Here is a 27,957-nt window from a genome sequence, read left to right as displayed (position 1 = left end):
CAACACACACACAAGACATGCTATACCAGCAGGTTTTTCCCTTTTACAGGAAAGAGAAGTACAACCTTATAAAGAAGTTTACATTCTCTGTGATTGCTTTGGCTTCAGTAAATAAGATCGAGAAGAAAATGAAGGTGTTTCATAGTCACCAAAAATTCAACAATAGACAAAATGTGGAACTGATTTATTTTATGACACCATAAATTCAACATCCTATTGTTCTAAAAGTGCCTTTCATTTGTTCGTGAGTGTTGTTATTCAACATGATCACATGCCTGCTATGTCCCAGGTTCTCTGCTGGTTACTGGCGATGCAGTGTTTCCAGCATCATGGCAGTGATACACAGAAGGAATTGCTTGTGTTTATAAAATACATGTGAGGCAGAGAGATAACATTTTTTTTTTGTGCATAAATACATAAACATTGCCTGAATGGCTATACCATCACCTTCCAGATAGGTGCGTTGGCCAAGCTGGGTCAACAACATTTGTGTATGCTTAGTAACGTCCCTCTTTGAAGTATGTCTACCTCCCAACACACCCACCATGCTCCCGGATCCATCATTTTTCTTTCTTTTCTGGTCGCTTTGAGTTTTTCCTCAAAGTAGCACAGATCATCCCTTATTTGTTTGTATCTGTTTCTTGTTCATCATTATATCCCCTGTTCTTGGCACAATGCCTAGAAAAGGAAAGGAGATGAATAGTTATTTGTTGAGTGAATGAACGAATGGTAATTCACAGTTGTATGAAATCCAAAACCTGCCCTGAGTCAGGGGATGAGGAAAATATACCTTACTCCCTGACCAAACAGTCATCCCCAACCATAGGCTATCTACATTACTATCTTTGAAAAAGATACATCTTTGAGAGTAGAAAACCCATTAATGGACCTAAAACTATATAGTCAACTAATTTTTGACAAAGCAGGAAAGCATATCCAATGGAAAAAAAAGTCTCTTCAACAAATGGTGCTGGGAAAACTGGACAACAACATGCAAAAGAATGAAACTGGACCACTTTCTTACACCATACACAAAAACAAATTCAGAATGGATTAAAGACCTACATGTGAGACAGGAAACCATCAAAATCCTAGAGGAGAACACAGGCAGCAACCTCTTTGACACCAGCCATAGCAACTTCTTACTAGACATGTCTCTGGAGGCAAGGGAAACAAAAGCAAAAATAAACTACTGGAACTTCATCAAGATAAAAAGCTTCTGCACAGTGAAGGAAACAACTAAAAGGAAGCCTTAGGAATGACAGAAGATATTTGCAAATGATATATCTGATAAAGGGTTAGTATCCAAAATCTATAAAGACCTTATCAAACTTGACACCCAAGAAATAAATAATCCAGTTAAAAAATGGGCAAAAGACATGAATAGACACTTTTCCAAAGAAGACATCCAGATGGCCAACAGACATATGAAAAGATGCTCAACATCATTCATTATCAGGGAAATACAAATCAAAACCACAATGAGATACCACCTCACACCAGTCAGAATAGCTAAAATTACCAACCCAGGAAACAATAGATTTTGGCAAGGATGAAGAGAAAGGGGAACCCTCTTACACTACTGGTGGGAATGCAAACTGGTGCAGCTACTCTGGAAAACAATATGAAGTTTTCTCAAAAAGTTAAAAATAGAACTACCCTCTAATCCAGCAATTGCACTACTAGGTATTTTCCCAAAGGATACAAAAATACTGTATCAAAGGGGCACATGCACCCCAAGGTTTATAGCAGCACTATCAACAATGGAAAATTATGTTAAGAGCCCAAATGTCCATTGACTGCTGAATGGATAAAGAAGATGTGTTACTCAGCCATAAAAAAGAATGAAATCTTGCCATTTGCAATGATGTGGATGGAGCAAGACTAAGTGAAGTAGGTCAGAGAAAGACAAATACCATATGATTTCACTCATATGTGGAATTTAATAAACAAAACAGTTGAACATAGGGGAAAGAAAAAGAGAGAGAGAGAGAGAGGCAAACCATAAGAGAGACTCTTAACTATAGAGAACAAATGGAGGTTTGCTGGGGGGGGAGGAACGTGGGGGGGGGTGATGGGCTAAATGGGTGATATGTATTAAGGAAGGCATTTGTTGTGATGTGCACTGGGTGCTATGAATCACTAAATCCGACTCCCGAAACTAATATTACACTATATGTCAACTAACTAGAATTCAAATAAAAACTTGAAATACTAAAAAAAAGAAAAAAAAGAGACATCCATGAAGTACAAGAACAATGGGGACCCTCTCTTCACCTGAGAGAATTAAGCTCTAATGGCCTGAAGCATCTACTATGTCAGAAATTAACTTCTCTCTTATGCATCTAGAATGTTCTATGTCATCTTTAGGAAAACTGTGAAAATAGTCACCCAAATCATTTTCTGTGGTCAGTTGGGAAAGGCTGAGTGGAGGTATCCCCATGCCTGAGCGGCAAGCCTTCTATGCTGTGTAATTGCAATTATGCTGAGTCACTATAGATAATTACTCTTCATTATTGGCTAATTTCTTCTATTTCCTGGTATTCTGTTTAACCCTGCCCAGCTTAATTCTATATTGGTGGCAGGAACCTATACTTTAAGCCTGCCGTTTTAACTCCTCACTATTAGGGAACACTTCCTTTCTCAAGTCCTCTTTGTCCATTTCAGTACTGCATACTATGGGGAGCTAGGCATGGGGGGTTCCATGCTGCTGGTCCGGGTCATCATGCAGTTTCTGATATTTCTCGGTAGGCCACAGAACACAGTCAGTGCCAAGAATTTCAGGAGATTGGGGCGGGGAGCCTAGAACCCCACGGTGAAGTCTGTTGCAGAGCATACAGCACTAGGAGCTAATCCAGGGACAGCCAGAACACCAGGTGGAGGAGGGAGCGAGCAGGACTGAGCGTTCCCGTGCAGTGGAGGCCTGCTGGCCGGCTGACTCACCATCATTCTCCTGAGAAAAACAGGACTCCCTCTCCCTCTGCTTTGCTGCTCTTGGGAGGAGCCCAAACCCCAAGGCAGCTGGGACAAGAAGGTGAAAACAAGGCTTTTTGATCACTTTATATGAAGCCTTGATATAAGGAGACGAGAGCCTATTTCCTTCTATTTCCCTCAAACAAAATATGGCTCAGCAGTTTGCTTAATCAGAATACATCCTGGCTATTTTCTCGGCTATTTTACCACTTTAAGTCCGCCAACCACTCTTTTAAGACAGATGTGACAGGAACAGTACAACCTGTATGTCTCTTCAGGAACAATAAGTACAGAATTATTATAGATACAGGAGATGCACGCCTTTCATATATCCTTGTTTTGCTGCTGAATTTCTAAAGTTCAGATCCTTATCTAAAATTTCCAGTAGTATATATAACAGCCTAGGGGCACCTGGGTCGCTCTGTTGGTTAAGCGTCTGCCTCTTGATTTCAGCTCAGGTCACTATCGATCTCATGGTCATGAGATCGAGCCCACCAGGGGGCCCCATACACAAAACCTGTTTGGGGTTCTCTCTCTCTGCCCCTCCCTGACTCATGTGCGCGCTCTCTTTCTCTCTCTCAAAATAAAGAAATAAACATTTAAAAATAAAATAAAATAAAGCAAAATTGTTCTCTAATACCACTTGGGGGCTAAGTGATACTGGTAAATAAAATAAGTCATTCAATTAGGTTTTTCTTTGTGTCTGAAAGATGTTTGCTATCATTTAATAGGTTTAGAAATAAAAGATCAGCCCTACACAGACTGCTCCCCTCCTCAAAGATCTAAGTCAGCTGTGGATGTGTTGACCAGACCAAGAAGGTCCCCATTTGGGGTAAGTCACTGAGGAAAATGAGATGAAGCATACTTCCATGCTTCTTGATGGTTTTTTCTCTTCAGAGAAACTGTTGGAATAATAGTCTATGTGGTCATCCAAACACTGTACTTATGAAACATGAATATATAACAGCAATAAAAGCAAATACAGTTGATCTTTGAACAGCATGGGTTTGAACTGCACAGACCCACTTAAGTGTGGATTCTTTGACTAAAAATGAATTTCTCTTCCAAATGGTTTCCTTAATAACGATTTCTTTTCTCTAGATTACTTTATTGTAATAATATAGTATAGAATACCTTCAACCTACAAAATATGTGTTCGTTGACTGTTGATATTATCGGTAAGGCTTCCTGTCACAGTAGGCTATTAGTAGTTACGTTTTGGGGGAGTTAAGGTTATACATGAATTTCTGGCTGCATGGGGCTCCGAACGCTCATGTTGTTCAAGGGTCAGTCTACCAGACCACTTACTGTGAGCAAGCAGGTACCATAAACCTTTTACATATATCATATCATGGAGCTCTGATAAAAACCCCATGGAAGGGATGCCCCTATTCATCTCATTTCACATATTAGGAAACTAAGGCACTGAGAGATAAGTAAGCTTCAGTCACACAATAAGTACGTTGGAAAGATATTGGAATAAAAAGAGTTGGGAGAGAATACTACCTCTGGTCACCAAATTTTGTTTCCATCACCACTTAATTAAAATTTGGCTCAGGAAAGTGTTCATATTCTCAACAAAAGAAGAAAACCAAAAACCTCCTTGCCTTAGGCCAGGCCTGCCCTCCTAGCTATTAGCAGCTTGCATGTTACAATAGACATGCATCCTCCTGCTGACAAAGTTAAACTGAGGTTCGTTCTCACTAAATATTCATGCTGTGGGTAAAGAGAACTGTTCTCTGTGTATGTGGACTGTGTTATCAGGGGCGATTTCATATTCTTTCTCTTTCTGCATCAGAAGCAGAATAATGGAGACTTCTAAAATCCCCAAGTCCCCAGAATGGTCATTCTAGCCATTATCATCTCCCTGCCCAAAAACTTAATAAGAGACCAGGTCTCTGGTTTATTCAAACAACCAGAGAGTTCCTTGGTATAGCGCTTCATGCTCTGGCTACCCTGTGCTTAGAAAGGATGCTTCCTCACTGGGACCTCGTCCCTATATATTTAAAAAGGACAACTTATTTTTACTTTTTTAATGTTTATTTTATTTTTCAGAGACAGAGAGAGAGAACAAGCAGGGGAGGGGCAAAGAGAGAGGGAGACAGAGGATCCGAAGCAGGCTCTGCGCTGACTGCAGAGAACCTGATGCAGGGTTCAAACTCGTGAACCCTGAGATCATGACCTGAGTCAAAGTCGGTCGCTTAACTGACTGAGCAACCCAGGCGCCCCTAAGAAGGGCAATTTATTTTTTATTTTTTAAATAGTTCTTTTTTTTAACATTTATTTATTTTTGAGACAGAGAGAGACAGAGCATGAACAGGGGAGGGGCAGAGAGAGAGGGAGACACAGAATCTGAAACAGGCTCCGGGCACTGAGCTGTCAGCACAGAGCCTGACGCAGGGCTCGAACTCACGGACCGTAAGATCATGACCTGAGTCGAAGTCGGACGCTCAACCAACTGAGCCACCCAGGCGCCCCAAGAAGAGCAATTTAGAAAGAGCAGTAGTTTTATTTTTATTTAAAAAAATTTTTTTAATGTTCTTTTTGAGAGAAAGAGACAGAGCGTGAGGGATAGGGACAGAGAGAGAAGGAGACACAGAATCAGAAGCAGGCTCCAGGCTCTGAGCCGTCAGCACAGAGCCTAATGTGGGGCTCAAACTCACGAACCTTGAGATCATGACCTGAGCTGCAGTTGAATGCTCAACTGACTGAGCCACCCAGGCACCCCTAGAAAAAGCAGTAGTTTTATTTTATTTTATTTTATTTTTTTATTTTTTTAACGTTTATTTATTTTTGAGACAGAGAGAGAGCATGAACAGGGGAGGGTCAGAGAGAGGGAGACACAGAATCTGAAACAGGCTCCAGGCTCTGAGCTGTCAGCACAGAGCCCGACGCGGGGCTCAAACTCACGGACCGCGAGATCATGACCTGAGCCGAAGTCGGCCACCTAACCGACTGAGCCACCCAGGCGCCCCAAAAGCAGTTTTAAAATATAGTTACTGCTGCCCTCACTAGTACTTGTGCAACTGTCTTGTACATTTTAAGTGAGCCTTTTTTAACCTAAACCAATTATACAGACCATGGTCTCCAAAATAATATTTGCCACATTTGGGACGCCTAGATGGCTCAATTGGTTAAGCAACTCGCTGTCGAGAGTTTGAGCCCTGCATCCAGCTCTGTGCTGACAGCCCAGAGCCTGGAGCCTGCTTTGGATCCTGTGTCTCCCTCTCTTTCTGGCCCTCCCCTACTCACGCTCTCTCTCTCTTTCTCTCAAAAATGAAATAAACATAAAAAAATTTTAAATTCAAAATATTTGCCATATTTTAAATACTAGGCAAATTCAAGGTAACAAATGGCCTCAGGTTCCACTAGGTACAACAAGGAAATTTTATAGCTCCTTAGCTTGTGTTTTAGTTCCTGATGTTGCTCCCCAAATGATGAAGCTAATTTAATTAAGGATCTGTTAAAGTAACGACCCATTTAGTGCTGGAAATGGGAAACAACACACATCATTTCTCCCCCTCCCCCCATCCCTATCTGCCCTTGAACCTAGGGGATATGACCATCTCATAGACAATGCCCTGTGGGCTTAAGAAATAGAACAGGTCAGAGAATTCTCAGACTAATCTTAAGTACATGGTTTATTATAGGGACCCACAGGTATAAGTCTGAGCGGACACATTACAGAGAAAAGTCAGGATGATTAGAGGCTTCACAATGCAATAAAACCACTGGTTGAAAGTAAAGACATCCACCCATCTTATATGAGAAAACATATGGGAGAGGTTAGCAGAGTGCCTGACTATAAGGAAGTGCCTAATAAATGGTTAGAAAGGGTCCAGTGGAAACATGCTGAATACTCCTTCATTCTGAGGTTCATTCTCATGTAATATTTCTACCATTAAAAGCACATGGACTAGTTGATTACCAATTTTTCTCTTAAACAGTCTGTTTGTGTCCCCTGCAGGTCATTGAAACTCTCAGAAAAGAATTCTGATATCTTCTAGCAACGTGCCAAGGGAGCCCTGGCAAGACTAGGACACATCACCACAGCACTGGGAGGTCGGTTGTGTTATGCTCATAAGGAGAATATGTTTCACTAAATGAAAGAATGTATGTGGTTTCCAGAAATACTTAGCTTGTTTCTAAGCCAGGGGTCCTCATTTCTGTTATTCTCAGGCTGCCTTTCCAAACAACTCTAATGAAAAGAGCTCTTGACTTTTCCATACCATGAGGATTCTGATCTAACGTGTTACTCTAATATCAACACATTCAGGAGCCTCTTGGTCTCTCCATCCCACTCAGGAATTTTGTTTCCTGTACTGAGAGAATCTGACTTAGTCACAGAAAATATCTGTGCTTATTTGGTGATTTGAGTCATAAAATATAAAAGACATGTGTTACAGATAAAAACATTTAATTAGCTTAAAACGATTATTGCGCACACTAGCAATGTGATCCTAGGAGGTAGACTGTTGGATTTCAGGAGTAAAGGAAGGGAAATGAGGCAAATATTTTTAAATTAATACAATGTACCAGAAGCTAGGTGCACTTCACTACTGGCTTTTACTGAGCTTAACAGGTGCCAAGCTCTATGCTACACCTTTATGCCCATGCTCTCTCATATAATCATCACACCTATTCTTTGATGTTGGTTAAATAGATCCCTCTTTTCCAAGTGGGGAAACCACAGTAGGAAAGGGATAACTTGCCCAAGGTTCCTTATCTAAGAAGTGGTGAATTCAGAACTTAAACCCTAAGATCTGGGTCCGAAATCTAAGATTTCCCATGCTACAATTTCACGTGCCCTACTATTGACTTAAGCAGATGGTAAAATCTTGACCCTTATAATTGGAAAGAGTAGGGGTAGAGGATACAAGTTTTACAACAACAGATACTATCACATAGGAGGACAACCGCATGGCCTCTCTCTACCCCTGAGATGGAAGACGCAGCCCCAATTCTCTGTCAAATGAGAAATAAGCTAGATCTTGACCTTGCTTGAACCAGAGATCAACAGGTTCTAACAGAACTCTGAAATCCCAGAGTCCCCGCTGACAATGATTTTGTTGTGTTTGTATCATGGTCCAATTTCAGCTCAACGGGTCACATAAAGCAAGTTTTCCTCACTCACTCACCATCTTCTCCTAGCTCGTGGCTTTTCCTCCAAAACCTTCTCTGGGTATTTTCATAAATAGGTTTCATAATCAGAAATATAAGGAGAATCACAGCAATGCCAATTCCACCCCCAGGACTGGTTCCTGAAGGCATGCTTTAGACCCTTCACTTGTTTTTCACAAGAGTAGAAATAACTGGGCTGTGCTAGGTCTATTTTTATGAAATTATTCTGAAGAACAGTCATTATGTTGGGAAGATTCTACCTTCTCCATCTCCATGGACTGTGGCTAAATGAGGACAGCGGTTTGTGAAAAAGCAGTCGTAAGCCTTTAGAACCACCGCATCGCATACAGTAGTTGGTTTCTTAACATGTTTCAGCGGGCATGGCCTGGAAGCCCAAACTAAAAAGAAAAATATCCATTGTTAGCTCTAATTTAATAACAATTCTTCTCTATAATTTCCGGGACTATGTGACGTGCTAAGGGAAAAAAAAAATTCTTATAAACATAAATTTGCATCACAAAAGCAAATGTCATGATTATTAAAGATGGGATAGTCTGCCAGTTGCTGGAATTTTTTTAAGTTTATTTATTTATTTTGAGAGGGGGGTGGAGAAGGTAGAGAGAGAGGGAGGGAGAGGGAAAGGGAGAGGGAGAGAGAGAGAGACAGAGAGACAGAGAGACAGAGAGAATCCTCAGCAGGTTCCACGCTGTCAGCGCAGAGCCTGACACGGGGCTCAGACTCACAAACTGTGAGATCATGACCTGAGTCGAGATCAAGAGTCAGACGCTTAACCGACTGAGCCACTCAGGCTCTGCGGGATATTTGTTTATATGATGGGTCCCAGAGCACAGGGAGTGGGGGCTGCGGGGGGTCGGGGGTGGACTTGTGCGGTGCATGGTTTCCCCATTGAGATCTTCTGTCTAATCCTGCTCCTGCTGGTAGAATTCACTTCGTTTACATAAATGTCATCTCCAAACTGTGTGGATGAGACCAAGTGGTTTGTAAGGTTCTCCAGGAGCCTCAAACTCCAGAGGCTCCTTCTAATCCCTCTACCCCGTTCACACCCAGGCTTCTTCACCTCTTCCCCTTCCCACGGCAAACACCACCGGAAGCAGCAGTGATTGTGTGAACTGGTCTGGTCGTCTGACTCCAGGATGCTGATGGGGCCACTTACACCACAGGGCAGGGTCATCATGCAGGGGAATGCACACTCAGGAGCGGAATGCACTTGGAAGTGGCTTTCCTTTCCTGCTCTCAGGCTTGCAGCTGGAGGGGGAAGAGGACCCAGGGCTTGCTCTCTGCACTGCTCCGCCCCCTCTTCTCTGTCAACAGCCAAGCCGGAACCCACGCCTCCAGATGAAGCTTAGGCCATCTCAGGCACTGGGTTGGAAACAATCGCATTTTTTCCCGTAGTCTCTCTCTCTTCTCTCTCTCCACTGTGTTCGATTCCCCTGCAGCTGGCAGGTGAAGGATTGGGTAACTAGCTGGGGGAAAATGAAACATTGCGCTCATACGGTCCAGTTGGCTTTACTAGAGTTCCGTGGACTGAGACCTCAAGCTCAAAACCAACTGCCAAACATGTGGTTTTGGCCATTTACTTTCCATGTGTTCCATTTGGGGTGTGCCTTCCCAGAGAATATTCTAGGGAGGACAGGACATGGGCTGGATAGGTGGGAGGCAGATGTTCTGAATTCCTTGGCTCTAACACTACTGTCACCAAGAATGGTGCAATTACCAATAAGATGATTTGGAGAAGACTCTTTAATTTGAGAAGCAGATATAAGCAATTTTATCAAAAGTTAGCCTACACCCTAATTAACAGAGTTTGCATAAAATGTAAGCTCTTTTTATTTTTATGTTTTTCATGTTTATTTTTTTGAGAGAGAGAGAGAGAGAGAGAGAGAGAATGAGTGGGGGAAGGGTAGGGAGAGAGGGAGACACAGAATCTGAAGCAGGCTTCAGGCTCTGAGCTGTCAGCACAGAGCCCAACATGGGAACATGGGACTCAAACTCACGAACCATGAGATCATGACCTGAGCTGAAGTCGGAGGCCTAACCGACTGAGCCACCCAGGTGTCCCTATAAGCTCTTACGTGACAAATATATGGCAACAATTCATTTGTCTGAATTAGTTCACGTATAGCCTAAACCTCTCTCTTTCTCAAAGTATCTCTAGCTCTATCACTTTCTTTCCCCATCTGTCTCTCTCTCTGTCTCTCTCTCTCTGTCTCTCACCCACACACACACACACACGCACACACACGCATGTGCATGCACACACATATATACTCTACCACGTGACCATGCAGGTACATCACAGCATCACACTGAGAGGGACTGAGAGTCTACTCCTCCTGAACAAGCCATCTGAAGCAGGAAGCCTCCAGAACCAGAGCCCGAAGAAGAAATGATATAATTGGTCTCAGTTTTTCCTGTCTGAAGCCCACATACATGCCCACACTGCAACACACAGCCTCTGGCTTACACACCTGACATTTCCCTACCCACTGGGAGCTCCGTACCTCAAATAAGTCACTGTAACTATGGAGAGTGACTTCTCAGGCATATATCCCAGACTGAAAAAAATGTGTAGGCCAGAGGCAGCTACCCTCTCTGCCCAGGGAGCTCAGAGTGCCCCCCTCACCAGCAAAGTCAAACAACTGCCAACCAGCTTTTCCTGGAGGGCACTGACTTATCCATAATGAAACTTTCCAGGTCCTTAGCCTCCCATCCTGTCATGAGAATCCTGTCATTTCCACACCATTGACTGGAGCTTAAATGCTGCTTTGGGTATAGAAGAAAAGGAAGTAAAGCTGGAAGAATATTCAGCAGCCATCTCCTCAGGCAGTTATGAACACTCAGCTATAAGGATGCTGTCTGGCTTCCCAGAGAAGAAAGGGGAAAGAGGAAAGACAAAAACATTCAAGACTTGTCAAACTCCAGAGTTCCTTCAGTAAGAACTTTCTTTCCACAGTGACAACAAATGCAGGCTACATCAAAGACTTTTCATTTTTCCTAATATGCCCTGAGCAGTTCTCAAGCTGTTGCCATTGAGCGACTCAAATGTTTTCTAATGCACAAGCACATTTATAGTAATTAGACGTGGGGTAGTTCTTTCCGTTCCAGAACCTTCATGCTGGAGCCTAGTAGATGAAGTCTGGCAGAGTCTTCTCAGTTACAATGGCTACTCTCTTGTGCCATCTCTTTTTTCAAGAGGGAGGTAAGATGGGGGTACAGTGACAGGCTAGTACCAAACCCAGGGTGGGGGCCCTCTGAAGCCCAGAGAGGGAGAGCGGTGCCAGGGACCACCCTCTGCTCAGCACCACAGCAGGGCAGAGCTGCAGAAAGGGAAAGGGAAAGAGAAGAGGAAAGATGGACAGAAGGTTCCTTGGAGACTTTCCTGTTTCACCTCAGGATTGCCCAAAGGTGATCTGCCACACCGGATTCCTTAGCAAGGCAAGAGGTAGAGAAGCCGTTTGTGAAGTGATCACATGTGCTCCTAACCCCATGTGGCTTCCTCAACCTTGAGGCAAACACAGATACCTACACCTCCTATATATAATTTGCTGTCCTAGCCAAGACTATTCCCAAAGATTAAATTTGACATATATCATAAAAATAGTACATATTCAGAGTAAAATCTTCAATTATGCAGAATGGTACACGGTGAAAAGTAAAATCCCTCTCCCTATTCCTCAGTGAATGTGGCCACAGGCAACCACACTCCATGGTTTACTTTATATCCTTCAAGAAATAATTTCTGCACATACATGTGGGGCACCCGGGTGGCTCAGTCTGTTACGCCAAATGGGGTCAAGACTGAGTCTTGATTTTGGCTCACAGTTGGTGAATTTGAGCCCCATGTCGGGCTCTGCACTGACAGTGCAGCTTGGGATTCTCTCTCTCCCTCTCTCTCTGCCCCTCCCCTGCTTGCACACACTCTCTCTGTCAATAAATAAATAAATAAATAAAAATAGAAAGAAAGAAAGAAAGAAAGAAAGAAAGAAAGAAAGAAAGAAAAAGAGAGAGAGAGAAAGAAAGAAAGAAAGAGAGAAAAAGAAAAGAAATGAATAGGGTGCCTAGGTGGCTCAGTCCAGTTGGTTAAGTCTGACTTCAGGTCAGGTCATGATCTCATAGTTAGTGAGTTCGGGCCCGCACCTGGCTCTGTGCTGACAGCTCAGAGCCTGGAGCCTGCTTCAGATTCTGTGTCTCCCTCCTTCTCTGCCCCTCCTCCACCCGCACTCTGTCTCTCTCTCTCTCTCTCTCTTTCTCTCTCTCTCAAAAATAAATAAACATTAAAAAAAGAAATGATTTATATCCATGTAATTGAATTGTATATAATACTTTTTTAAATATTCAAATGGGAATCACACAAAGCATACTGTTCCATCGCTTGCTTTTTAAACTCAATATACGTGGACATTTTTCCATGTCAGTATACTCGGATCTAATTCATTCTTCTTAAGAACTGAATATTGTTTGAGCAGACTATAATTTAATGAGCCCTCTCATTCGTTGCCATTAGGTAACTTCCAGTCGTTTGTTATTACAAGCCATGTTGAGGTTAAATTATTTGTACCTATATCTTTGTGTACCTGTGGCAGCATATCTTTAGAAGTGGAATCTTTGGCTTAAAAAGGATGCACATTGCAAATTTAGATAGATGAAGTCATATTGCTCTCAACAATAATAATTGAAAGCAAAATGTTGGCTTTTCCACGTCCTTGCCAGCATGCAGTATTTGCCAGTAGGTGAAAATTGTATTTTTTTACTTTTCATTTCTTTAATTATGAATGAAATTAAGAACACCCCCACTCACAAATCCTAAGTGTGCATTTATAACGCCCTGGTTGTACGCACACAGATACATACCCAGAAACACATTTCCTTCATGAACTACCTATTTGTATCTTTTCCTCATTTTCTCTTGGATTGCTCATTACTCTTCTTGTAAGAATATACACATGTATTTATGAAATTACTCTATCTTTATCATATACATTCACAATTTTTCCTACTTCAGCCTTTGAACTGTTTGTACTTTTTTGCAGTATTGTTACAACACTGAAGTTTTCACATCCTTAAAAACATAACCCAATTTATTAACCTTGTGCTTTATAACTTCTGGGTTTCATATCAGACCCCAAGAGGTTCCCCACTCCAAATTATTTTTTAAATTATGGGTATTTTCTTCCAGCACTATTATTACTCAATTCTTTAAAAACAATTTTTAATGTTTATTTATTTTTGAGAGAGAGAGCAAGAGTGAGAGAAAGAGAGTGAAAGCAGGAAGGGGCAGAGAGAGAGGAAGACACAGAATCTGAAGCAGGCTCCAGGCTCTGAGCTGTCAGCACAGAGCCCGATGCAGGGCTCAAACCCATGGACCGTGAGATTATGACCTGAGCTAAAGTTGGATGCCATCCAGGCGCCCCATTACTCAATTCTTTAAGTGTGTTTTAATCATTTGCAATTTACACTGGTGTAGGACATAAAGTAAGGAACCAACTGTATACTGTTCTTAAATTTGCAGTTGTTCAAATGTAATTTATTATAAAATCTAATTTTGGCTTATTAATTCCAAATACTATCCTACATGTCAAATTCAAAACATATGCAGGTTATTTCTAGACTCAGTAATCTGTTTCATTGATTTGCTACTTGTACCTTGATTATAAGCTGATTTAATTACTCCAACTTTATTGTGCCTTTCAATATCTGGTAGGGCTAGTCTTTCTTCATAACTCTTCTTTCGTATGTTTTATTTTCAAGCTGGAAAAGTTGCAAGCAGACTGGCTCTTCAAGGGCGGTGGGTTGGGTTTGCTTTGCGGGGTGAGCCCTCTTCTCTTCCATGAAAAGCCACCTGAGTAGGTCCTAAGGTTATGCAGTACCCACCCATAGCCCTAAACATGTACCTAAACACCTAAAATGCAAACGCAGATGTACTCTGTTCCATCGCAAGCCAAAGGCTCTGTTTAGAAATGTCAAGTGGGCAGATTTTTAAAAAACAGATGTAGCTTTCTACAGTTTATATAGCCAACAGAGAAATGTTTCTTCTCTGAGTGTGGAATTTTAATGTCCTATTCGTACACACGAGTGCATGTGGTACATGAATGCATGTGGCCAAGTAATGTGTCTCTCTCGGCTGCAGAGATGGGATGGAAGAGCCAGCATCCAAGAGAGGTCTGTCTGGAGTCCTGATGCTCTCCTCACCCTACAGCGCCACCAAGAATGTCAAAAAAAGAACAGGCTGGGACTGGTGCAGCCCATCCCGGGCCTCGGCTCTTTATCTCATAATTGGCGTCATGGACAATGAAACACCCTGAATTAGGAAAATGTATCATTGTTAAGCTTCAGAGTTCTGATTCATTCCAGAGCTTTCTGAGAAAACTGTAGAGGCTGCTTTTAGGCAACACGCTTGAGCAACGGAAACTTGAGCAATGCAAAAAGGCCCATGGCGACCACCGACCACTGAACTGAACGCAAACGGTCTCGTTAAGTGGCCACCTGGAAACAACCATAGGCCCTAAGAGACCAGTTACAACCAGGCACAGTTCCTAAGATTACCAAAAAGGGAAAATTCTATCCCCATCCTCCCTCCCTCCATCCTATAACTGTGGCCCCTCACCACTCCCTCATGGCAGACAGTCTCTCCTTTGCTGTCCTGCCTGTGGCTCCCTGGTGGTGTACTCATTCAGTCAACTTCTGTCTCTTTTGTTCTGCCTTGGGTGAATTCTTTCACTGCCAGTACCTCCAGCTTCCACCCAATCGGGTCACCCCACCTTTGGGGGCCCCATCTGAATAGGAAAGATGGCACAAAAACCTTATTCCTGTGGCCTCTTCCCTTCAATGAATGAATATTGCCAGTCATCCTTGAAAGGCGTGGGGAAACATGGATGCTTGGGGACCTTTAGTGTTTGGGGGCCTAGACTCCAGTTAAGAGAGATGTGCTAGAGGGCACTGCCCTGGGGGTGGCTAAGCAGCAGGCTGGGGGCTACACTGGAGGGGGAGTTGGGGAAAGAGGTACACCTTGTATTTGACCTCATGAAGGGGCTTTGAAGGCCGCCGTAACTAACATTCTTTTTGTATCCTCTTTGCTGTTATTTTCTTCTGAAACCTTCATAAAACCTTCAAGTCTTAAAGCCTTACAAGCCTTCATAAAGCTTTGGACCATCTAATAGGCGATTATGGGGGATTAAGGGACCTGACTGTGCCCACCTGGGGGAAAATAGTCAAGAGGCATCCAGCTAGAGGGGATGAGATCTATGGAAGCAGTGGGTTCAGATGAGTTGGCAGAAAATACACTGACAGAGGACAGAGAGCAGCAACTAGATGGTTGAAGTGGCAAAAACTGTGTCCAGTTTCTGCCCTATAAGCATCTTGCAGGGAATCCCAGATATACCTACATAGGGAACTGTGGAATACACTGGAATTTCTACAGACAAATTTGGTTACTAAGGGAGACCTATCACCTCACATCTATTAAAGAAGGGCCATTTCTACAATGAATGTTTAACTTTTTGTAAACTCTGGTTTTCATGCTTAAGGTGGAGGCATCCTTTTACCCATTAAACTAAATTTTTCACATAGGCCAGCTTGTGTCTAGGCCTCACCCAACTGACACAGTTTTCAAATAGTCCAGTACATCCTATCAAGGCAGGAAGATTCTTTATCCTAAACAAACAAAAATTGAAATCCAGCTTATCAAGGTAGTTACCCCAATCCTACTCTTAGCAGATTGAGGACTCTTGGTAGCAACCTTGGCTGGTGAGCAGGGAGAGGCCCCAGTGATGGACAGCTCTGGCATTTCCTCGTGGATACATATGGCCTGTGGAGAAGGACTTGGCTCTTCCAGATGTTGCTAAGTAAAAATAATCACAGAATTGAGGTTCCTATGAGCTCACATTATCCTCTCCCTCTAATTCCCACAACCTAGTTCAGTAGGTCTAACCTCCGAGCCATCCATGCTGCCCTTAGACCGGTTCTTGAGTCCGTGTTTTAATACAAGCTTCCTTTGATAGTCCTTCGAAATCAATTTAAACCGGATATAAATTTGGATTTTTTTTAATGTTTATTTATTTGAGATGGAGGTGGGGGGAGGGACAGAGAGAGAGACACACACACACAGAATCCAAAGTTGGCTCCAGGCTCCAAGCTGTCAGCGCAAAGCCCGACACAAGGCTTGAACTCAAGAACCATGAGATTATGACCTGAGCCAAAGTCAGGCGCTCAACCAACTGAGTTACCCAGGTATCCCGTGAAAAACCATCTTTTGACTCAGGTGTCTCTAATCCCATGAGTTCACTGATCCATTTAATACACATTTAGTGAGCATGTGTCTAGTGTATTCACAACTCTATACCACAGCTAATAGAGATAATGATACTATTAGCTCTCGTTTTAATAAAATTTTTATTTTTTAAATAATTTCCAAATGCATTACTCATCTAATCCTAAGTAGAAGAAATGCCTGTGCCTTAAAAGAAATGTGGACACCTGGGGAAACTATATATTCCATGTCAATGTAAAAATACAGTAAATTTTATAATTTCCGTTATGTTTTATAAAATAAGAAAATCAACATGAGGTCAGCTTAACCTCAGATTCTTAGAGGGGCCTAACTCAGAGTAGTTCTTTTGTTTTTTTTTTTTTAATCTTGGGATAAACCTGACTGAATTTTTTAAAAGTTTTTTTTTTCACAGAATCACAGTATGGAAATTTTGGAAGATGAAAAATAAAACACCCCTGTTCTAACCGATATTATTAGCACACATAAGAAAAAAAAATAATGAAATGGAATATATACTGGAGTGTTTCCTTCCATTAATTTTTTAAGATATGCCATATATATATATATAAAACAATACATATAGTTTTAACTATATATATATAACCATACAAAGCTATATCTATAGTTTTTTTAATATTTTTAATGTTTATTTAATTTTTTAATGTTTATTTATTTTAGAGACAGAGAGACAGAGCACAAGTGGGGGAGGGGCAGAGAGAGCTGAAGACAGAATCTGAAGCAGGCTGCAGGCTCTGAGCTGTCAGCACAGAGCCCGACGCGGGGCTTGAACCCACAAACCATGACATCATGATCTGAGCTGAAGTCAGACACTCAACCGACTGAGCCACCCAGGTGCCCCTGTTTATTTATTTTTGAGAGAGAGAAAGAGTGACAGCAGGGGAGGAGCAGAGAGAGAGGGAGACACAGAGAGAAGCCGGTTCCAGGCTCTGAGCTGTCAGCTGTCAGCACGGAGCCTGACACAGGGCTCGAACTCACAAATTGGGAGATCATGACCTGAGCCGAAGTTAGATGCTTAACCAACTGAGTCACCCAGGCACCTTTATAGTTTTAACTAACGTTAGGGCATAAATATTTATATGCTGCTACAGAGTGTTTATAACCATCATTTTAATATTTTTATCCTGTTACAGTGGGTGGATATATGACAATGTATCATATAACCGCTGCTCTGTTACTAGACATACAAAGTTTTCTAACTTTTCAACTATTCTGAGCAAAGTAGTCTTCCCATATTATTGTTTCTTTAAGGTAGTTCTCTATAGGAAACTTATTTAATTTTTTTAATATGAAATTTATTGTCAAATTGGTTTCCATACAACACCCAGTGCTCATCCCAACAGGTGCCCTCCTCAGTGCCCATCACCCACTTTCCCCTCCCTTCTACCCCCCATCAACCCTCAGTTTATTCTTAGTTCTTAAGAGTCTCTTATGGTTTGGCTCTCACCCTCTCTTTTTTTTTCCTTCCCCTCCCCCATGGTCTTCTGTTAAGTTCCTCAGGATCCACATAAGAGTGAAACCATACGGTATCTGTCTTTCTCTGTAGGACTTATTTCAGTTAGCATATCACTCTCCAGTTCCATCCATGTTGCTACAAAGGGCCATATTTCGTTCTTTCTCATTGCCACGTAGTACTCCATTGTGTATATAAACCACAATTTCTTTATCCATTCATCAGTTGATGGACATTTAGGCTCTTTCCATAATTTGGCTATTGTTGAGAGTGCTGCTATAAACATTGGGGTACAAGTGCCCCTATGCATCAGCACTCCTGTATCCCTTGGGTAAATTCCTAGCAGTGCTATTGCTGGGTCATAGGGTAGATCTATTTTTAATTTTTTGAGGAACCTCCACACTGTTTTCCAGAGCGGCTGTATCAGTTTGCATTCCCAACAGTGCAAGAGGGTTCCGGTTTCTCCACATCCTCTCCAGCATCTATAGTCTCCTGATTTGTTCGTTTTAGCCACCCTGACTGGCATGAGGTGGTATCTGAGTGTGGTTTTGATTTGTATTTCCCTGATGAGGAGCAACGTTGAGCATCTTTACATGTGCCTATTGGCCATCTGGATGTCTTCTTTAGAGACGTGTCTATTCATGTCTTCTGCCCATTTCTTCACTGGATTATTTGTTTTTTGGGTGTAGGAAACTTATTTTAAATAATCTATCTTCTCTTAAGTTTGGGCTTTCTTGCTGAAACTATGGTATATTCTTGCCAATTAAGATGATTAAAATCTTAAAGACTTTTGTTGCAACTATTACTTAAATCTACATTCTTTCTTGAGTGACTGACACTTCTCTACAATTTTTTCTGACTGCTTTGTTCCTCTCAAGGTAAACAACATATTTTTCTGTCAATTTTTGTTACACAAATGCGGAACCATGAACATCACTGAGACACTCGAAAATAAAAGTTGTACTTTCTTTAAGAATTAAACATTAAAAAAATGGATCAGTGGTGATACCAGTGTTTTCTCTGGGCTTGAATGAAAGAACAAAACATATTGGACCTGTGGAATCACTTCAGCCCTGTGAAGACAGATTTAGGAACACATTTTCTTAAGTAATAAAGTGGATTTGCTTCAGCTTCTATTTGTTTCGTCTGCCCCCACCTCCCAGCCTCAAGCCTGTTTGCATGAAAACAAGAAATGTTTCTGATTTCCCATGTGCCTTACACCATTCTGCTATTCTTTTAATTAATCAGTCCTCTTGAAGTTACCTTGTCCATTCCTCCCACATTGTTCTAATTCTATCCACAGATCCCGTAGTTGAGCTGTTCACAGTGCTTGCTAGCATCCCATTGGTGGTAGATTTTACAAGAGAAAGCAAATCGAGGCTTCTGTCACATTTATGTAATCTCTTCACCCAGCATGTGGCTTGAACTCACAGCCCCAAGACCAAGAGTCCAATGCTCCATGGACAGAGCCAACCAGGCGCTCCTACCTACTTCCGTTACAGGTAAAGTTTCATTTTATGCTTCCTGTGGGTTCTCTGCAGTAACTCCTAGACGTTTTCTTCTTGCAGGGAATTTTGGTGCAGATCATTTGAAAAGTGGTAACATGTGCAATTATGGCAGAAACAAAAGCTGCAGGACCAAATCCCTCTAGCCAAAAAGAAGAAAAGGTCCACAGGATGTATACATTTTAAAATGCCTCAGTATACATTGAGGAGGGCTCTTGTTGGGATGAGCACTGCGTGTTGTATGTAAGTGATGAACCACGGGAATCTACCCCCAAACCAAGAGCACACTCGACACGCTGTATGTTAGCCAACTTGACAATAAATTATATTTTGAAAAAAATTAATAAAAAAATGCCTCAGTATAAATTTCAGCATGTCAAATATAACCAGGAGTACTTCATAAGACTGGTTAGCTATTTAAGCTCTATATACAAAGAATGTTGGAAAAATTACAAACAAATATGTTAAGGTCTTTTGTGTTCGATGTTGTTACAAAAGAAATACATGTTCACACACAAAAAATTCAAAATTCACAGAAAAGCACAAAGAAAAAAAATAAAATCCACCAGTAATAACTTAATCCTTTTTGTCAAGAGAACCACACTGTTCAAATGATAGGTATTTAAATAAAACTGGAATCATGCTCCACATCATGATCTCCAATCATGCTTTTTTCAATTAACAGTATCCTGGGAATAATTTTCTGTGTTATTGTGTTCTAAAACATGACTTTGGTCTTATTCTATATATGAATATACCACAGGTTAGCTAATTCCTGTTTTTTAGCAGTTGTGGGGTTTTTTTTCTATTATAAGTAACTGTAATTGTGACTTTACATAATTTTTTGCACATTTGTTATTATTTCCTCAGGAGACATTTTTGGAAAAACTCCTATTTTCACTAACCAGAATATAAAAATAATTTTAGGGCCACCCAGGTGGCTCAGTTGGTTGGGCGTCCAACTTCGGCTCAGGTCACGATCTCCCGGTTCATGAGTTCAAGCCCTGCGTTCGGCTCTGTGCTGACAGTTCGGATCCTGGAGACTGCTTTGGATTCTGTGTCTCCCTCTCTCTCTGCCCTGCTCCTGCTCATACTCTGTCTCAAAATTAAATAAAACATTAAAAAATGTTTTTAAATAATTTTAGAGATTTTTAAATCTCTAATGTAAATGTTAGGAAATATTGCTGAGTTGCCCATAGAGGACTTTTCCTTCTTTTATTAAAAAAAAAATTTTTTTTTAACATTTATATATTTTTGAGACAGAGAGAGACAGAGCACGAATGGGGGGAGAGTCAGAGAGAGAGGGAGACACAGAATCAGAAGCAGGCTCCAGGCTCTGAGCTGTCAGCACAGAGCCCGATGTAGGGCTTGAACTCGTGAACCACCAGATCATGACCTGAGCCGAAGTTGGACACTTAACTGACTGAGCCACCCAGGCGCCCCGGACTTTTCCTTCTTTTAATCTGTGAAAATGCACTACATATATTCCTTCCTACATTTAAATTTTTTAAAATTCAAGTGTGATATTGTTTACCAATTTCTAAAATGATCTAAGTGTGCCTATGTATCCATCCATCAGTCCCTTTACACATTTAATCTTCTTATTTCTGTAAAAGTTTTTACTAGAAAGATGGCATTTCGTCCCAACATGCTAACACGTGGAAGATGGCCACAGTTCATGTCAATCTTAATCCTTAACCCCTTCACTCAAAGCTCTCCCAGAAAGGCAATCTTAGATTACAATGGAAAATTACTACTTCTGATTGAAAAAAATAATCATAAAGACTTTTAGACTCTATGGTGGTCACCTAATAGTTTAGCTGCCCAGCATCCCGTCCTCTCTTGGTCTATTTAATATTTTTGGTGGGGGGCAGGGCTAACAACACCTCCCTCATTTCATCTGATGATAGTGCAGCTGCCAGTCAGCATCCTGTTCCTGTCACAGTGATTCATTTGTCCCTTCAGCAATTATTAAGCACCTACTTTGTGCCATGTACTATTCTAGGCTCTTAAAATTCAGCAGTGAGCAAAAGTAAAAATGTTCCTGCTTTCTTAGAGCTTAGATCTGTTCCAGGGAGAAGCTTAGCATGTCTGACTCCATATTGTTTCTATCTCCCTGGGTGCTGTGACCTACAGCTTAGAAACTTCTGATGGGCCCTCCACATAGGCATGTTAATCACTGAAGGAATTTTGCTTACAGCTAAGATTTGTGAAAACTGCTTCCCTCCCCCCACACCCCGAAACCTACCTCTCTTGGGGAAATAAGGAAGTACATGCAGAAATGACTATGCTATGTCTAAGATTTACAGGAACAACATGACCAGATGTCTGTACACAAAGATCAATTGACCAAGGACAAAGAAGTTACGTGACTTTCCTCAGATGTCTACAGATATTAATCACCCATTGACTCAACCCTCTCCCGCTTCCCCCTTTTGGTGACATAAAAGAAGGTTAAATTTCATTGTTAGAGGACATGGTTGTTTGGGACAGTAGTCTGCCATTTCCTTGGTATGCTGGCTTTCCACATAAAGTTGCTTTCCTTGCCCCAACATCTTGCCTCTTGACTTACTGGTCTGTCATATGGCGAGCAGAGGAGCTTGGACTGGTTAGAGACCGTAGTTGGAAGAGTTGGCCAAGTTAGACCAAATGGAGTTACTTTCCAGCATTTTATATGCAGACAGTGAGAAAAATGTTCTTTCCAACTGAGAGCTATAAAGGTACTATTTACTTACTGACTTACTCACTTATTTTAAGCTCTACACCCAACATGGGGCTTGAACTCACAACCCCAGGATCAAGAGTCACATGTTTGACTGACTGAGCCAGCCAGGTACCCCTAAAGATACTATTTTAGAGCTCGCAGCAGCTATGTCCTCTCTGCCATGTGAGGGCACCAGAAGAATGAAGCCAAGAAGTACCGTAGAAGCAGAGAACAAACTGCTGGAGAGCCAGGGTCCTTGAGCTGTTTTGCATCCCCAGACCCAAGCCTGTGTTTCTCGGTTACAAGACACAGTTTGGTGCCCCCTGCCTTTTTGTCCTTAACCTATTTATCTAACACAGACTCTGGTCACACATCTCAGAACGTGGGATCTGGGAGTGCTAAGAAGCCGGCAGCAGGAGAGGAGATGCTAAGCTTATGTTTACATTTTTCTTCTTTCTTTGCTCTGGCAGTACTTTACTTCAGTATTTTACCTCCCCACACATTTGATTCATCCAACAAACATTTATTCAGCAATTGCTGTGCATCAGATAGTCTTCAAGGTGCTAAGGACACAGCACATAAACAAAACACATACAAATCCCTATCCTTAGAGAGCTCAATTTCTAGCTAAACAAATCGAACTAACAGAGTGGTGATACAAAAAAAACAAGCAGGAAATGAGACTAGGATGTTGAGAAAGGGGAGATAAGGGATTGTTAGGTTATGAAGAAGAGCCTGGGAAGGCCTTATTTTTAAGGAGTAGAGGGTTAAGCAGAGACTGAAGCTGAAGTGGGAATAAACCTTGGGAAAGTTGAGGGACTGTGATTAGGAAATAGAGGGGAACAGTCCAGGAACACTGTGACACTGCACAGATAAGTCAGCTCTTAGTGTCCAGTCCCTGGAAAGATTTAATTTTAAATAAGAAGGAAAGTGAGGGAAAAGGAAAAAGGTGTTAAAGGCTATCACAGACTTAGTTTACCCTGTTCTTTTAATACAGAGATAAAATGTTATAAGAGTGGAACGTCAAAAATTATCTTTTTAGCATACTTAATAAGGGATTCCCATCTAAGTCTCCATTGGTTTCCAATCCACCTTCCCCACCAGTGTCCTTACCTGACGAGTCACTGAGGGATCAGAGAGAGTCCAGATTCCATTGGATTGAAATCTAAAGTGAGGTGTCCTCCACTGAGATGCCAGGAGACACTAATGCCATAAAATCAGGAAACATCCACAACTTCAGGGACAGATAGACACTGTTAGCATATATATACATATACATATACATATACATATACATATACATATACATACACATACACATACACATATGATATACATATAACATACACCTAGTATACATATATATACATACATATACTACACACATACACACACACACACACACACACACACTCATTATCACTAAGACGCAGCCTAAACTGAAATGAAGCTCCTTCTCTGCCAAGGAGAAATGATTCCACTATTACTAAAACCCTAACCTCCTCTCTTCAAAAGAAGTAAGCCATGACTGTGGCCAGGAATGCTGCCCTTCAAAATCAAAGGCCCTCCCCTTCTCATAGATATCTCTACATCTCCTGTTGTGAAACAAACAGGAGATCAAATGAAAGTGCTCAGAAAGCTGTTAGGAGATCACCTGGATTTAAAACCCCAGAGAATCTTACAATCAGCCTGTCCGGTGATGTGTCAGTATCTTAGGGGCCTATGGACCCCATGGAGGCAAGCCTGGGAGGCTGGTTAATCAGAGAATCATAAATGCCTTGAAATGTAACCCATTTCCTTTCTTCCTATCCAGAGCCCCCTGGATTCATACGTACCCAGTATACTCTTATTGTAGCCTCTCATGTTTGGCCTTCATTTCCTCACTTGAAAATTATAAAGGTTATTTCAGATTTTCATTACGGTCCTCTCCGGGTAAATTCATCCAGCCTTTGGTGTTATCGAACCAAATGATCACCCCTGCAAGGAAAAACCACACCACTAAGACTCACTAAGACACGTGCTCAGTGTTGATCCCAAGGGGACAAGATGAGTAGTATCAAATCCTGCCCCTAAGGGGCTCCCTCTAGTCTATAAATAGTGCTTTCAAGAACGTTTTCTACTTAATTTGAAAGTTTTATATAGTTAGAAGAAAACAGTCCAGTCTCCTTAAAACAAAACAAAACCTTTAGTTAGAAGAAAGAGGAACCGTGGAACCATTTTTTTCACAGTGTTGGGAAATTCTGTAGAAGGTTATAAAACCTGTGCCAAGGATTAAGATGCCACTCCCTTCTGTTATGCACTTTGTGGACAAAATGCCAGGAAATCGAGGGACAAGCTACAAATAGCCCAAACCACAGAGGCTTGGAAAGTGGCCAACAACTGTTCCCCATACTGTGACTAACTGGGACTGGCTCTGAGTGAAAGTCCAAGAGCCATGCATGACAGCGGGGCCCTGTGGTAGACACAGAATTGATGAACCCTGAGTGCACATCGCCCCCACACATTTGTCTGTTATTCCTCTTATATCCACTGATGGCAGTTACTGTTTCTAAGTAGAGGGTAGATTTCAAGAGCCTAATTCTGTTCTTTTTAAAAATAAATAACATTTCTAAAGAAGTTTTTATTTATTTATGCATCTTGAGAAAGACAGAGACAGTGAGACCGAGAATCCCAAGTAGGCTCCACACTGTCAGCACAAAGCCCAACACAGGGCTTGAACTCATGAGACCATGAGATCATCAACTAAGCCGAAAACAAGAGTTGGACGCTTAACTAACTGAGCCACCCAGGGGCCCCAGAAATAAGTAACATTTTATATAAGAAGCATATATAAGGCAGCAGATTACATCCCTGCCCCTCTCAAATATTTAGCTTTCATACAAGCCTAACTGGCAGACCTAGGTTACCCAACAGACACAAATCCCCTGAGAAAGGAACTATCTTCACTCTAATGAGCTTAGCCTTTCATCTCTGTCCTGCATCTGAATGCCCCAGGGGATGGCATAAGATGCAGACTCCCAAGTCCACAGAGACCTAGTAACTCTAGGGCTCTAGAAGGCAGGGCCCAGGAATCTACACCACAGCCATTATGCCAGGCCATCCTACACACGTAGAACTGAGAATGACCTCTTTAACCGGCAGCAGAATCACGGCATAGGAAGCATCAGAACTGAAGGCCAAGACCCCCGGGTTCCAGCCCACTGTGTGGTCTTAGGGAAACAACTTTTTTTTTTCTTTTTCTTTTTTTTCTTTTGAAAGAAAGAGAGAGAGCGAGCAGGGAAGGGGCAGAGAGAGAGGGAGAGAATCCCAAGCAGGCTCCATGCCATCAGCGCAGAGCCCAGTGTGGGACTCAAACCCACGGAACTGTGAGATCATTACCTGAGCTGAAATCAAGAGTCGAACGCTTACCTGACTGAGCCACCCAGGTGCCCCTAGGGAAATAACTTTTTCAAAGGAGCCTCTGCATCAGTTTTCTTTTCTTTTTTGTTTTTAATTTTTTTTTTTAATGTTTATTTATTTTTGAGAGAGAGACAGACAGAGCACAAGTGGGGGAGGGGCAGAGAGAGGGAGACACAGAATCCAAACCAGGCTCCAGGCTCTGAGCTGTCCACATGAAGCCCGATGTGGGGCTTGAACTCACAAGCTGTGAGTTCATGACCTGAGCCACAGTCGGACGCTCAACCAACTGAGCCACCCAGGTGCCCCTGGTTCAGTTTTCGAAAGAATGGATTTAAACATCGTTATGACCACTTACACTTTCGTTGTATTTGACATTGGAAGCCAAAATCTTAATGGGACAAGGACTATCACCGGGAAATATTGTATTTGCAGCACAGTTGCAGGCATGTAGAGAAGGAGGAGGAGAGGGAAGCTGCTTGTCCCTGAATCCTATCACATGGGCAGCCGCTCTGCACAAGCAGGCAGGAGCTGAGCCAGCTGTCAGGCCGGCACTGCCGCATCATCCTTGACTTTCCAAACCTTCTGGAATCAGTGCAGCACCTGGGTGTGCAGTAGGGTTATCCCTGACAGAGGATTAAAGTAACTTCTCTGGGATACCATGGTACCTTCAGACAATGGCATGTGGTTTCTTTTGGCTACACAAAGGGTACTTGAGTGAAAAACATGGCTATAGAGGAGGGAAGAGTCAACATCTAGAAAGTGTTCTGAGCTAAACTAGTTAAAATTATAAGACAACAGCGCCAGAGTCAAAATAAGGAGCATCATGATTAGAATCGTCTTTTGTAACAATCCCACTCAGATAGCACCATGAAGAGTAAGTGTGGGTGGGGACCAAAATGGAGGCAGAGAGACCAGTAAGAAAGTTGATGGACTGATGTATTTGAGAAGTGCACAAGCCTGGACGAGGCAACGATAGTGGGATCACAGAGAGAGAAAGGGAGACACATGATGAAATGGTGGGCCATACAGGGCTTCTGACAGGTTGGATATGGCAGTTGAAAAAGAAAAGCCCCACTTGTACCCCAATGTTTATAGCAGCACTCTCAACAATAGCTAAATTATGGAAAGAGCCTAAATGTCCATCAACTGATGAATGGATAAAGAAATTGTGGTTTATATACACAATGGAGTACTACATGGCAATGAGAAAGAACGAAATATGGCCCTTTGTAGCAACATGGATGGAACTGGAGAGTGTGATGCTAAGTGAAATAAGCCATACAGAGAAAGACAGATACCATATGGTTTCACTCTTATGTGGATTCTGAGAAACTTAACAGAAACCCATGGAGGAGGGGAAGGAAAAAAAAAAAAAAAAAAGAGGTTAGAGTGGGAGAGAGCCAAAGCATAAGAGACTCTTAAAAATTGAGAACAAACTGAGGGTTGATGGGGGGTGGGAGGGAGGGGAGGGTGGGTGATGGGTATTGAGGAGGGCACCTTTTGGGATGAGCACTGGGTGTTGTATGGAAACCAATTTGACAATAAATTTCATATATTGAAAAAAAAAAAAAAAGAAAAGCCCCCAAATACAACAATAAAATTCAGTGAAACTAGAAACTTTAGGTCCAAACATGCTAAATCAACAGTCTGACAAATCTCAGAATGCTGTCTTCTATTGCCATTCTGAATCTCTCTACTGGACAATTTCTAAGTTAATATTTCAGGAAGCTGGTCTACACTTGGACAGGAGCCTGCATGTCAAAACTGGGAGAGTGCTTAGAAAAGTAGCTTATAGTCTTCATACAAGTGAAAGAAAAGCTCTCAAACACTCACATCACTCTGCTGAGGTTTCTTCAAGAAATGCTCTTTGTCACTTCATGGCGCTCTGGTATATTGACCACCTCCATCCACTGTCAATCAAAAATGGGATAAAAAAAGGAGACATGAAACATGAGGAATTTTCCAGCAAACTCTGTACCTTGAGAAGCAAGGAAACAAGATTAACTTGATTAATAACAGGAAAAGACAAAGATAAAACTCTCAAAGCATCACACTTCTCACTTTTCCAATCCCTCCCTTTATTGTACTCACCAAATGCTTTCTGATAAAAGTTTTTTTATGTGGTTGATTTTATTTTGTTTTATTCCAAAATAATTGATGCTTACAATATTGGTTGAGCACACAGAGGTCATCACAGAAGAGTCCTCAGGAAACTCATAACATGAGAGTGTCAGGGAATCATGTCCCAGAACATGTCAAGGGCATGTGGACAGGATCCATCCTCTGTTTTGTTTGGACTCTTCTCCCGCAGCAACAAGAGTCCTGCCAAATGACCAGATAGGAATGGGGACAGGTCACTCTGCGGAGAATCAAGACATTTGAAATTCAGTCTCAGCTGTGCCATGCAATCTCTCTAAGCCTTGGTTTCCTTGTTTGTGACAGGAGGAAATTATAATCATGGCCTCGTCAACCTCAAGGGGCTCGTGGGAGAATCTGA

At 41.9% G+C, this 27,957-nt stretch overlaps 1 long non-coding RNA gene across 2 annotated transcripts; it reads right to left on the bottom strand.

Annotated features, from left to right (window-relative positions):
• Positions 1-169: 169 nt before the first annotated feature.
• Positions 170-27,957, bottom strand: LOC144613176 (uncharacterized). 2 transcript variants are annotated; one of them, XR_013550524.2, is made up of 5 exons: positions 27,552-27,957; positions 27,294-27,438; positions 23,897-24,038; positions 23,175-23,295; positions 170-678 (listed from the first exon to the last, which is right to left on the bottom strand). It is a non-coding gene; the product is annotated as an uncharacterized LOC144613176 (long non-coding RNA). The 2 variants fall into 2 exon arrangements; XR_013550525.2 differs by lacking the exon at positions 170-678 and adding an exon at positions 15,815-15,952.

This window comes from Panthera onca, chromosome D2 (assembly GCF_046562875.1).
Source record: "Panthera onca isolate mPanOnc1 chromosome D2, mPanOnc1 haplotype 2, whole genome shotgun sequence".
Classification (NCBI taxonomy): Eukaryota; Metazoa; Chordata; class Mammalia; order Carnivora; family Felidae; genus Panthera; species Panthera onca.
Note: the sequence above shows the minus strand (reverse complement) of the source record. Positions and strands in the feature narration are given on the sequence as shown.